The sequence below is a fragment of the Scatophagus argus genome, chromosome 17 (genome assembly GCF_020382885.2).
Source record: "Scatophagus argus isolate fScaArg1 chromosome 17, fScaArg1.pri, whole genome shotgun sequence".
NCBI classification, from domain to species: domain Eukaryota; kingdom Metazoa; phylum Chordata; class Actinopteri; family Scatophagidae; genus Scatophagus; species Scatophagus argus.
In genome coordinates, this window is record NC_058509.1 from 10,050,371 (window position 1) to 10,063,400 (window position 13,030).

The 13,030-nt window shown below is 43.6% G+C and overlaps 1 protein-coding gene across 4 annotated transcripts in view; it reads left to right on the top strand.

Annotated features, from left to right (window-relative positions):
- The first annotated feature begins 2,411 nt into the window (after nucleotides 1–2,411).
- The window catches only part of pag1 (phosphoprotein membrane anchor with glycosphingolipid microdomains 1), a 42,232-nt gene continuing 31,613 nt past the window's right edge, over nucleotides 2,412–13,030 (top strand). For 3 of the 4 annotated variants that reach the window (XM_046417706.1, XM_046417704.1, XM_046417707.1), the window contains exon 1: nucleotides 2,412–2,664. The gene's annotated coding sequence lies outside the window, so the exon portion shown is untranslated. Of the gene's footprint in view, nucleotides 2,665–8,302; nucleotides 8,387–13,030 lie in introns of all 4 variants that reach the window. The other variant, XM_046417705.1, reaches the window with a different exon arrangement.

The following is a 13,030-nucleotide window of genomic DNA, read 5'->3' on the forward strand; positions in this document are numbered from 1 at the left end:
ATGTCCAGGTCAGAATTGCATTAGGAAGAAAGATTGGGGTGTCTGTCAGGCGCTAAGTCAATAAAGGAGGTGCTGCTCTCCAAATAGACAATCAAACAGACACATCTCATAATCAAATAGACAAGGATGGGAGATGGTCCCAGGCTACTGCTGCTTCCTGCACTCAGCAGATGAAAAAGGTCAAAAGCCTGTCAGGGTGTAAAGACCACATGTCAGAAATGGGAATGCATTTGAATTTTGACTGTCTTAGCACTTCAGTCCAATGTAATCAGGCCATCGACTGCTTCTGTTAAATCAAAGAGCACCTGCTGGTGATGAAGGAGTTTGGAGCATCAAATCAAAAGAACGCTTTTTGCTGGCGAAGGTTGTCAGATTTGATTTTCAAGGTGAAGAGTATAACCTAGTGAGTGTGCGTATGTGTGTGTGTGTTCATCTCTTAGCCACATTTTGTTCTCCGCTGTAAATTCAGTCTTTTCTCAATAAACTGTTAAGTTTCAAGTCAGATATTTTTCTCTCACATCTAAAAACTCCAAAAAATAGAGAGAGAGAAAACACTGCATACTAATCACCTATAACAGCTCATATTTTGTACAAAAAAAAAAAAAAAAAATTAAAAAAAACAATTCAGCATTGCATTCGCACTTCCCTCTCCTCTAGTCAGTACATTTGGGTATTTATAGCCAGCCTGTTTTCAGGGCGTGTGAAGAACAAATGTGTTATTCTCAGATCAGCACACCCGAGCTCATACAATTTATCCTGACTTCGACATGCCTCAAGTCTCTTTCCTGAGGGGCCGACAAGCCGACCCAGCCTGTGACGGCTGGACAGCGGAGGCACGGGGCTCTAAATTTAGACATGGGACCACTGAAAGGCAGAAGCATTTCCTATACACTCCCCATACCCACCCCAACACACACACACACACACATTCTTATTAAGTAGAGTCCAGCAATAAGACAGTGGGGAAGAGGGCCCTCAGACACAATGAATGCTCAGGGGGATTATTGACCTCAGAGAAAAAAAAGGGGGTATTGTCTTGTTGCAGGATTTCATCTATCAAGCTCTCTGCCCGAGCACAATAATAAGTCATGAAATGTCCTTTTCATTATGATCTTGCAGGAAACACTGTTGTTTGGGGTGCTCTGCTTGTGTCCTTTTGCAAAACTGCTGATGCTGCTCATAAACGCGGTGCTGCTTGTGACTGCGCTCACTGTCGAAGATTCAACAGTGTATGTGGGAGCGTTGGAGAGGTTTCTTAAGAAATGCAGTTATGTTCACTCTTTGAGGGGAGGTATTTCGCCCTCGAGAATGACACACAGTACGCAAGGACGTGGCACCGTATTCGTTAGTCACCGTTCAGGTTCTGTCTGCCGAAGGAACTCGCAGAAGGTGTGAAGACACGCTGATAGACACAAAACAGCAATTTGCATTTTGAATTATATTTCTTACTTGTTTCACGCTTCTCTCCACTGGTGAAATATGCAACTCATAAATCAACATAAACATTTTTTGTCAGCAAAAAACAAAAATCTCCACAAGTTGTTTTAATGCTGTCAGCAACAGGCATCAGCGAAGCTTCTTCGTTTGAATCCTGTGAGGTGTTTTGGTCGTCAGTAAAAATACTAATTTGTCAAGTCAGTTTTATTTCTATGCTGTGGCCTAAAATCTCAAATCAGCCTCAAGAGGCTTACAGTCTGTGAGCAACCACAGACCACACGTCAGACCTTTAGTTATTATACTTTTAATATGTTATATTTCTACACAACTCTCTGTTGACTTGGTGCACTTGTCTGCTCATTCTGTGTGTTTCTTCTTCCTTTCATTTCCGTGGGGTTTTGCTGAGTCTTGTAGCTGTAGTTTAGCCTTTTTTTTCCCTTTTGTTCTCTTTTTTCCCCCCAGCATTCAGGTCTGTTGTGCAAGCCTGTGGTTTCTTGAGCTCTGCTGTCACATCTGTTTTATTTCTTTTATCTGGCTCAGACATACATATATTTTCTCACATTCTTTTATGTACCATTTATTCTGTACATCTCCAAATACATCTAATATATATTTTTGATATATTCAGTTCATTTATTTATTATATAGTGTTTGTATATCATTTGGCATTAAATTATTATGTGTCGAGATTTCACTTTATAAGCCTCCACCTCACATTCTGTTTGTTATATTGTTGTTATATTTTATTTTGCCAAACATAACATTAACATTGAAAACATTTCCAATCTTTAACGACATATTTCTGCTTATCAGGCTATAATAATAATAATTAATTAATTAATTAAATTTTGACATGCCTTGCAACGTATCTACCAAGAGCCAGCCAGTCTTAAACTGTTTACCCGCAGTGAACTACATATCCCATGAAGCCCGGCGCGGCAGCTCTGTGGCCCTCCCCCCTCCACCGCCGCCTCCCAGCAGCGTCCTGCCCGCCTGCCTGGCGGAGCTCAGAGTGGAGCAGACAGATGAGCAGCTCCGTGTGTCTCTCACGTCCAGAAAATGTGCGCAGGGTGAGGACCGAGTCGCGTCTCCCTCTGCAGCGCCCGTCAGTGTACACTTCAGCCTCGCTGGGAGCTTTGACGCCACGGACGAACGAAACGAACCCGAACACTTTCCTGTCCGAGCAGCCGCTGAATGCTGATTTGTGCGGACGGTCCCTTTTCTCTGGTAAGCGCTCGTTTCATGTCTTCACTTCTGCATGTAAAAGTTGTGTTGTGGTTTATTTATCCTGTCACTGGTGCACCGACCTGAGGATATGAGTGTGTGTGTGTTAGTGTGTGTGTGTGTGTGTGTGTGTGTGTGGAGGGACGCAAACTTCACTGACACAGTCTGTAGTTGTGGACTGCGGCAACCTCAATGGGCGCAGCGAAGCCTAATTTGAGAAGCGGCGACAGTCGAGCCGGAACAGGGACTTGTTGCCTTCCACCCAAACATTTCTGGTTTCCTGTTAATATCAATCAGCCCAGTGACAGTTAAATAATCTGGGCGCAGCCGTCTGTCGCTCTCTTGTACCTTCTGTATTTGCTCTCATTTAAAATTGACTAGCAGTTTGTTTGTCAGTCTTATCGGGGAAAATTCAATCTGATTGTGTCGATTAAATATTTAGCAAATATAACTGCATGACCCTGGTGATAAACCTCCATGTTCAGTTATATAAACTGACTTATATCTGAGGTTAAAATGCCACCCTGCCTGGCTGCATTCACATATGAATTTGGTTATGTTTTGTCGTGTGTTGTCCTGCTCAGCGCGACATTTATGGGAAAGTGTTTCATCTTCTTTACAGTGAGATGTGCCTGTACTTGTTTGTGACATGAAAAATCAACTTCTCCCATAGTGACAGATAGACTGGTTTTAGACACAGACTGGCACACACGCACAAGACACACAGAGACGCGCACATCTTAGCCTACCATATACTGTATGGACTTGTGTGTGTGTGTGTGTGTGTGTGTGTGTGTGTGTGTGTGTGTGTTGCTGAGCCCTCTGGTTATCCTCAGACGTGCATAAACGCCTCTATCCTCATTCATGCTGACAAGTACATGACATTGCCTTCCTGAAATGCAAGCATGCGCGAGCCAACATGCAACTGTATGTTTATATGTGATGCACACACACACACACACACACAGACACACACATGCTGTTGTACACACTTCATCCTCTGTAATTGTAAAGGAGAATTTCATCTCTGCCAACCTGCCACATAAATAAACACCTCTTTTCACACTCTGTCAGTTCTCCTCGAGGTCTGCCCTTTACCCCCCCAACTCTCTCTCTCTCTCACACACACACACACACACACACACACACACACACACACACACACGGGCACATAGAGCCACCAATAGACCCCCCCCCTCCACCAGTCTGGGCTGATGTTGTTGAATAGGCACTGTTGGCAGCCCCTCTACCCTGCAGCAGACTAGCTTTCACAGAAGTTGACATTCACTTCAGCAAACACAATTTGCACTTTGTTTTTAGATTCCCTTTGCTTTCACTGCACTTCCCTGTGCTATACGCATAAACATTCATAAACCTGGCACTTCCCTGTCATCTTTCAACATGAATATGGTTAAGAAAATCCAAAAAAAAAATAAACAAATAAACAGCCGCTCTGCTGAAACTTGCAGCAATCGTGTTCTGAATCCTAAATCTGTAGCTGAGCCTGACATGAGTGTGGAGGTCTGTTTTCTGTGTTTAAGTCCAGCGTGGACACAAAATGGCGTAAATGATGCCAAAAAAAAAAATCCTAAATGTTTACCTTTCTTTGTTTTTCTTTGTTTGGTGTTAAGAAATTAGCTGGTGGATCCTACAGCACGCACCTGTCAGGGTTGGAGCTGGATGTTAGTGTGTGACCAAAAAGCAGGATGACAAATGCTTTGTGACAATTTTAACATCAGAGTATTCATAGCATGCAGCTAATGCTGGCATTTGGATGGAGACAAGGTCGGGCACGTGCAGCTGTTGCACGTAACAAGGAAGATGAGCGAGGAGCAAAGTGGGCCAAGAGCGTTCGGCAGGTTTAGCGCTTTATCACACTGCACCAACAAGTCCAAGGGGTTTGTTTTATGGTGAAAGGATCACATTCAAGCTGACCAAACGTTTTTCCATCCGGCTTGGAAGGGAGGGTGTAGCCTCACGTTAAATCTCAAAACGCTGCTCTGATTATCTGTGGTAAGCTGGAGTCAGCAGTCACTTAGCTTAGCTTAGCTTAAAGACTTGAAATGAGGGGAAATGACTAGCCTGTCCCAAAAGTTAAAAAGAGTTGCCTTCCAGCACCCTTAAAACTCTCTAATGAACACACTGGATCTTTTTCTTGTCGTTGTTTAGACATACAAAACAAAAAGCCTTGCATATTTTTTGCCTGGCAACAAGCAGAGACTAGGAAGTCACATCTTTTGGCCAACAAACTGTCCTGCTCATAAACTCTCTGAAAACCACAACTTGACCTTTTCACACATCAGCTCAAACAGCAGAGATATAACATGTTACTTAATGAAGTTTCTATGCAAACAGAGCCAGACTGTCTGTTCCCAGTCTCTCTGCTATGCTAATAACGTCTCCTGGTTCCAGCTTTACATTGAGCCGATGTGGGAATTTTGTCAGTCTGTTCATCGAACCGTTTCTGTGTTTGTCAGTTGCTCTCTCTAAGTAATTCAGAGCAAAACCATTCAAATCTGCTCTTTTTTTTTTAAAACCTCAGCAGACCTGTTCAGTCCTTGATGTAGGCTTTTGAGTCATAGCACCTTCTGGTAAAATTATTATGTAGAAAGTCATTTGCATGATCTGGACTGTTTCCTGTTCAGGATGGGCGAGGCTGAACATCTGCCTGCGGTTCTGCCCTCATTAGAAGTGTTGCTAATGTGTCTGGACCGACGGGAGAACACAGCGTTATGTTGCCACACTGGGCCTGCAGGTTGTGCTGCTGAAAGGAGAGAATATAATCGCACCCTGTCTGACTGCTGTGACAGTTGAGTTTCATCATAGGCTGTCAAGATGTCGTTTAGCAGACTACTCACATTTCACACTCACTTAGGCTTTAACAAGCAATAACCCCATTCCCCCGTCTTTGGTAGGCAAACAGCGGAGCGTTCGGCTCTGCACCCCAGGTTTTGCAATTACCCAGCACGGGCTGTTTGACACCCCTGTCCATCTCAGACGTACACCCCAGGGGATCATAGGCCGAGGATTGAGTCTGGTGGAAGCGGGTGTTGCTGCGAGGCTACCTGAGAATTTCTGTTAAATGTCAAGCTTGCTTTGGATTGAGCAGGATTTTCACGTGAGAATGGAGAATAGTCTTATGTGCTGTTATTGGAAAGAGTATTTCATCTTTGGCTGATCTGGAGTGGAACTAGAGGAGCTAAACGTTCTATGTTCCCTTTGCGTGCCGTCCCTGCTGTGTTGGTCACAGCTGAAGTGCCGTCTCCTAAAGGATGTAAGCGAACCCAAATCAACCCGTCGACCTCTGCTCTGTTTTCATACTACTTTGCGTGGTATATGTTGTTAAATTGAAAGTCGTTTGAGTTCTCACATTTGATATGTGGTTTTCGCTAACAAAGGGGAAATACACTCACAAACCAAAGGCCTTTCATAGTCAGCACACTGATGGAGCGCCGCCTCTGTGGGCTGAAACCTGTTAGATGATACTTGTTAACCGTCAAGGAACCGCCCGTTGGTCTTACTTTGGAGTTATTACTTTACACATAACATTTACAGGCACTACATATACACAGCTTCATGGGCTGAGCTGATGAGGTTTCAGCTGCATTAAAATAAAATCAATTTTCTAAGTGATTTTAATTTAAGGCCTCACCAAGCTGCAGTGCAACAAGTCTGCGGTGAATATTTCCCTGTGATATAAGCGGCTGATAATCATTACTGTCTGTTTTAGATTCAGCTCTTTCATTTGGTGTGATTGCGTGAAGTGATGCTCATTTATCTTTAATCTCGTAGTTTTGCTCTGTGTGGCCTGTCATTTTAGAAAGCACGAGGCGTTCTCTGCTGGTGCAGAAACCATCAGTAACTTCGCGCGTATTCGCTGCTGTTGAATTAGAGGCGGCTGCTGCAAACTGCCTCGTCTCCTCTGCTTGTAAGGATTAGAGGGTGCAGAGTGACAAATGGGACAGAGGAGCAGGGATTCAGTCGGAAAAGTGAAGTAGGATTTGATAAAGAAAAAAAGCAATTCTGCGGAGTATGACAGAGCAGAATAAAAAATGAAAACCACAACTGCAAGAATAAAAAGAGGATATTGATGTACAGTGCATCAGTCGGGTTACTACCAGCGTTCTCCTCAACACTATTGACCCTTGTAGGATTGATTTTTCATCTGTTCTGCACAGTGTAATGCTCTTTGAAATCCCATTTGTGGTGGTTATTAGAGCGCCCAAAGTGCCGCCGCTACTTCTTCTGAGGGGACAGAAGTATACAATCATCAAAGGGTTCACTCCACAGGGTTCACGGATCTGCAAAAGGTTAAGAGCTGCACTCGCCTCAGAAATGCAAATTCCCACAGCGAATTGGGCCCAGGTCGAGAGAGAGACAGATGACAAATGTCTTTTCACACCTCACTGAGATCAGGAAATGCTCCTAACAGCTTATTCAAGGCAGGGAAACTCCCTAATGTTATGCTGAGTTAAAGCATTACCCCGGTTCATCTATGATGGATTAAAACCGTTAACCCCTAACTTAGCATCCAGTGAGGGAGTTTGTAGTGGAGATGAACTTTGAACAGCATTTTATTCCAGTAAAGGGAGGGTTGGTGCATTTATTACTTTGATTATTTCTCTGTTCTCTGTCTGTGATTGGGGTACATAAGAAAGACAAGGAAAGTGTGTGTGTGTGTGTGTGTGTGTGTACATGGTTCATTTTTAAGAGTAGGAGGTAACGCCACTGAGACAAGAAACAGCTGAGCTCATTATGTAAGCATACCAAGCTCAGGAATGCCAAACCTCACGCATGTGTTTACGTTTGTGTCTTTGCCGGCAACACGTCACTCATTGTTGTAGCGAGACTTGTTTGTCCTGACGCACAGCAGTTGGAATCCTGCCCAGTCCTGCTCAGAAACACATAAAGCCACAACGCACAAGTCCTGACAGACATACACCGATCAGCTGCAACATTAATTTTTGTAGGTTCCCCCTTGTGCTACCAAAACAGCTCTGAGCTGTCAGGGGAAGGGACACGGGACCTCTGGGGGGATTTTGTGGTCACCGTGGTCCTGTGCATTGAGGGTGGGATTTCCCTTATTCTGGTGCATCCCACAGATTCCCCATCAGGTTGGGGTCTGGTCAGTCTGCAGGGCTGCTGCTGACGGGAAGCGCTTTTGCCATGGGGAGGATGTATTTGGTCTGCAATGTTTAGGTGGGTGGAGTGTGTCAAAGAGCATCCACATGATTGCCAGAACCCGACACACACACACACAGAGTCACACACTGCAGGGGTGGGATGCTATAGTGTTACACAAGGGGAGGATCCTCATCTCGCAGAACATTGCACTGTAAACACACGATTAAACAGATATTCACTTCACCTGTCAGTGGCGTTAATGTTGTGGCTCATCGGCGTACAGCACACGTGCACCAGTGACTTTCTCTAATACACATAAGCAAGTCCCCAACTTCAAACACACTTGCCTGCACATCAGTTTTCCCTTACACACATATTACACCATAGTTTAGCTCCTGCATACATACAGCACACAAAGCCACGCGCTGTTATCAACTCAAGGCAAACCAGGCGTTTCAGCTTGTATTCATCAGTTCTGCAGCCTTGTGTTTGTGTTCAGACTTTCTCTATGCTACAGCAGGAAGACCTCTGCGCTGCTGCTGCGTGACAGAGCAAGAGAGAGGGAGAGCGAGGGGCCGAGGGAGAGCGTGGCGTGTTCGAGGCAAGTAAACACTGACGGATGCGATTAACTGAGATTGCCCTGGGAAAGCTCTAATGGGAAATCAGAGTCCCTCTTCCCAGGAAAGGTGGGGAACACAAGTTGCAATGTATTCACCCGCTGATGATAGAAGCTACTTTGAGAGAGGCGACAGGTTGCATTGTGGTACGCTGTCACTGTCTTTTTTTTGATGTGGGAAAAGATTAAAGCTCTATTTAGAGCTTTCAAATGTACCGCACACTCTTCATCAGGGAATAGAGTTTGCTCAGCTGGGATGAAGATGCAACTTGACATGAAAAAGTATAGACTGACACCACGTTTTACTGGTTGTACTGCATTTTCACTGCTTTCGTGGGCTGCTATTGTTGCCTCTTTCCCTTCTAGTCAAATGAAGTGATGTTGCCAATGGCTGGGAAATGGGGTTGGGTACTGAACTCTCTACTTTTAAGGACGCCTACAGAAGTACTTTGGTACTATGGAGTACCAATTCATGTTAAATCAGTGACAAATTTCAGCACTTGAGAGCACATCTGGGTGAGAGAGTAATTCAAAGATAGTTCAACTCTCCGTGAATGATAGAACTTTAAGTGAACTTCACTGACATCTTCATTTAATTTAACCGGCTAGTTTGGATTTGTTGTTGTTGGAAATCCGTAGGCTAGGATGATGCATTTTTTTCCACGGTTAGCCTTCACTCAGCCACCGAAATTCCTGACCAACCTCCTGTTAAATATGCCTAAAATGGTTAGTACGGCTGGAACCTTATGAACCAGTAGTATGTGAGTTGCGTACTGTTTATGAGGAAATATTACATCATATACATTGGCACTTATACAACTTGTAACAGTAAAAGTAACTGTAACTGTAAAAGCTCCTGGCATGTGTCATGTATTAACAAGCTCATATGGTGTCCAAATGATGAGCAGAGTGCAGTGGAGAGGTAAGGTGAGGTGATGGACAGGAGACACGGGTGACTGAACAGAATGTGTATAGATTGTCCCCTCTCCTCTGTGTAAAGTGCTGCTGATGCAGCAGACGTACACACACCCACCCACACACACACACACAGAGTCACACACTGCAGGGGTGGGATGCTATAGTGTTACACAAGGGGAGGATCCTCATCTCACACTCTGCTGGCTAAAGCACTGCAGGGAGGGTTCACACACATACATGTACATTAAACACACACGTACGATCCACATGAAGGTGCATACACGCTTCTTCTTGTACTGAGCCTGATTTGTATTCCATGCATCCTGCTTGTTTTTTCTCATCTTTGTGAGAACAATATCAGTTTCTGTGTGTTTGCCTTTCTGTTAGACTCACCTGTGTGGCTTTCTGCATATGCAGTCAAGTCTTTGTTCTCGTCTTCATCTCTGTCTCTGGGCATATTTGCCTTTAAAAACAAATGCACAGTACAGCAGCATAGTGTTCTGTCAGTGTTAATAAGGTCATCATGTGTTTATGGGGTCAAGTATTTGACATCGTGTGCTTGGAGAGAAACAGAATATCTGTTCATGTTACAGTTTGTAACTGCAGCTGAATGAGGGTCATTGGGGACATGCAGAAAAGACAAAGACATGATTGTTGGTTGGCTTTGTGACATCTTTCTGTGTGTACATATTGTATTTATCTGCCTTGTGTGCAGCGAGGTGTGTGTGTTTGGTCTGTGTTTATGTGTATTCCATCTAAATTGAACACAGCGGTGAGGCACACGCATATCAGGTTATAGTGTAGTGAGGGTGTGTGTGTTTTACGGGGCGGTTGTTTGCACCGTCTCTGTACAGATGAACAGTGGATTGACTTCCATCCATCACCAAGGACCTCAGGCTGGCTGACATGGCTTTGCACCTTTTTTCTCTGTCAGTCTAAGTCTGCTATTCCCTCTTTCTTATCCCCTCCTCTTTCGTTCATACTTTGGCTGCATTTTATCAGTTTATTCCATCTTCCATCCAATATACCTTATTTTCCTTCACCACCCTCCCTCCTCCTTTTTCTGTCTCCACCCATCTCTCATCTTCATCTCTTCTTGCATTCCAGTCCTCCTCTTCTTTAACCCCCTGCCAACATGTCTCACACTTATTCACTGGTGTCTTTTATTTGTAACCTTTCCATTCTTCTTTTTATATTTAGCACCCATCCCTCCTCTGCCACTTTTTTTGTCTTTCTTTCTTAGGGTCTGAAAACCTGCATCGTTGCCACCGGTATCAACCCTGAGCAAAGGCAGTGGGACAGACTCACACACACGCACACACGCACACACACACAAAGTCAGTCCTGCTTACAATTAAAGCGTACCTCCCTCTTCCCTTTTCCCAAGCAGGCTCATAATAGGAAATGCCCCTGTTATCTCTACGGGCACCGACGTATTAATATAAGCCGTAGACAAACAAGGTGTGGGTACGTGCTTCGCTATGATCTGCACTCTGATGCAATAGTACGAGGCCGAAAATTGCATAGGCTGCCATTTCAGGCTGTTATCCCCGAGTGATTTGTACTTGTCAGTGTGGTAGTGTGCTGGGAAAAGGTGAAGAACAGGCGGGGGTCGGGGGATAAAAGCGAGAAATGTGGAAAATGAAGTGAAACATAGAGCCCTCCAGGGTCAAACGGCGGTTTTTAAGTGCCGTTTTGGCTTTTTATTTTGTTGATTTGATAGTTTAGAGAACTGAGATTGGAGCATAAGGAAAGATGAATGATAAAAGCCAAAGGGCTGGAATCAAACTGTCACATCTGGTAAGGTCACTTGTGTTAAATATCTTGTCTTTATGGGTTGATAATGGAGGACTCTTACGTGCTACGTGAAACAGGTCAGTTCAGGGATTTTCTGAGGCTACTAATGATGCCAATTTGACCAGCAAACCTGATAAAACCAACAGCTATGAAACACTGGCAGATAAACTTGCTAATTTGTTATCTCCGTGACTGTGACTTTGACTCTGTCTAACATTAGTAATAAAGGAAGTGATCACTTTTGATTTCTAGCCTCAGACTGGATGATTTTTTTATTTATTTATTTTTTTTTAAAAAGCCATTATCTGGCTGGTGCAGAGGAAATGAGCATCTAGTTTTATCTAATTTTCTCTGGAGAGTAGCCTTTAGCCTGATTGTAAATGACTGTTTACTGCTGGGACAGTGTTTGTTAATGGACTATAGGGCATTATGTCACCAGAGAGCGTGATGTGTGTGTTTGTTTGTGTGTGTGGGAGAGAGAGAACGAGCCAGACAGTGAGTGTGTTTGTGCAGTCGAGTTTGAATGCATTTGATTTGAAATCTTGATAAGGATACAATTTTAGTCATTAGGACTTTTTTCACATGTTGTATTTTCCCTGAAATGAGGCTGTTGCTTACTGATACACACAAGTCATACAGGGAATTTACTCTCCGTCTCCCTCGGTCTTTCCCCACTCCGTCCTCCTCCTTCCTTCTTCCATCTCTGTCAATGCCGAACCCTTTGAATAGGCTGCTTGTTTGCCTCTGCTGGCTGCTAGTAAATATGCTTCAGCGTCCAAGAGTAGACAATAGCACAGCCAAAACATATAGGATGGGAAGGAAAAAATAAAAAGAGAGGGATACGCAGAGAGTGACACAGACTGAGAGGGAGTTCTGAATGAATGAGTAAATAGATTTGGAGAAAAGATGTTTGAGCCAAGTGGGAGAACAAAGAGTTGATTGTTGAGGTGAGTCTGAGACCTTTCAGTTCCCGGACAATCAGTCCCTGATGTTTTTCTTAGATTCCCTGACGAAAAGCTAGAAGGATGAGAATGTTCACTGTGCTGATAGTTTCCCTCCATGCTGCCCATCAAGGAAAAGGGGGCAGTGTACAGTTTAATTTAACTATTTAAACCCACAGTATGTTATTTCTGCTGCAGTATGCACCATGGAATCAGGGTGAGTTGTCTTCATTTTTAAATTCTTTCTATTTGATAATAACACTTTTAGGAATGGTGGGAATTGATTAATGAATTAGTAAATGATCAAGTGTTAACAAAGAGACTTTGGTCCAGATCCCTTGCAGGCTTTTTTCCAAAGGTAAGTCATCATTTATTTTTCGCAACCTGGTAACAATGAAGTTGCTCATTTAATTGTTCATAACTCATCAATAAAGCTTTAGTAAATAATATATTAACCATACATGAAGCCATTCGTTGGAACTTATTATACTGGCAGGTTTTGATTTAAATAGTTTGCATAAATTTTACTGTTTTTGTAGGCAAAGTTTTTGTATGTCTGCTTGTATTCAGGCAACATTAGAAATCTGCAAGGGATGCATGCAAAGCAGTTTTATTTTGGTGTGGGACCTCAAAACATTTTCAAACAATATCCAGCCTAGAGTATACAGTAGAGCTGAAACCACTTGCTCGATGAATCATTTAAATCATTTTTAAGTCAAAATGCCCTGTTGCAACCCGAACACAAGCAGGGTTTTGACTGTTGGTTGGACAAAACAATAAAACAATAAATAATAGACTAGTTGTGATGCAAAAATACAGCTGCTGACTGTTACAATCTGCACTCAGCTTTGTCAAATGTCAAATCTTTTTCTGCTCAGCTCAGTGAGGTCGTGATGAGTGGCTCGGGGAGGAGCACAGTCGAAAAATGCCTGCAAAGCTCAGCCGCTGAAGTTGCGTTGCGGAAGCTGCACCT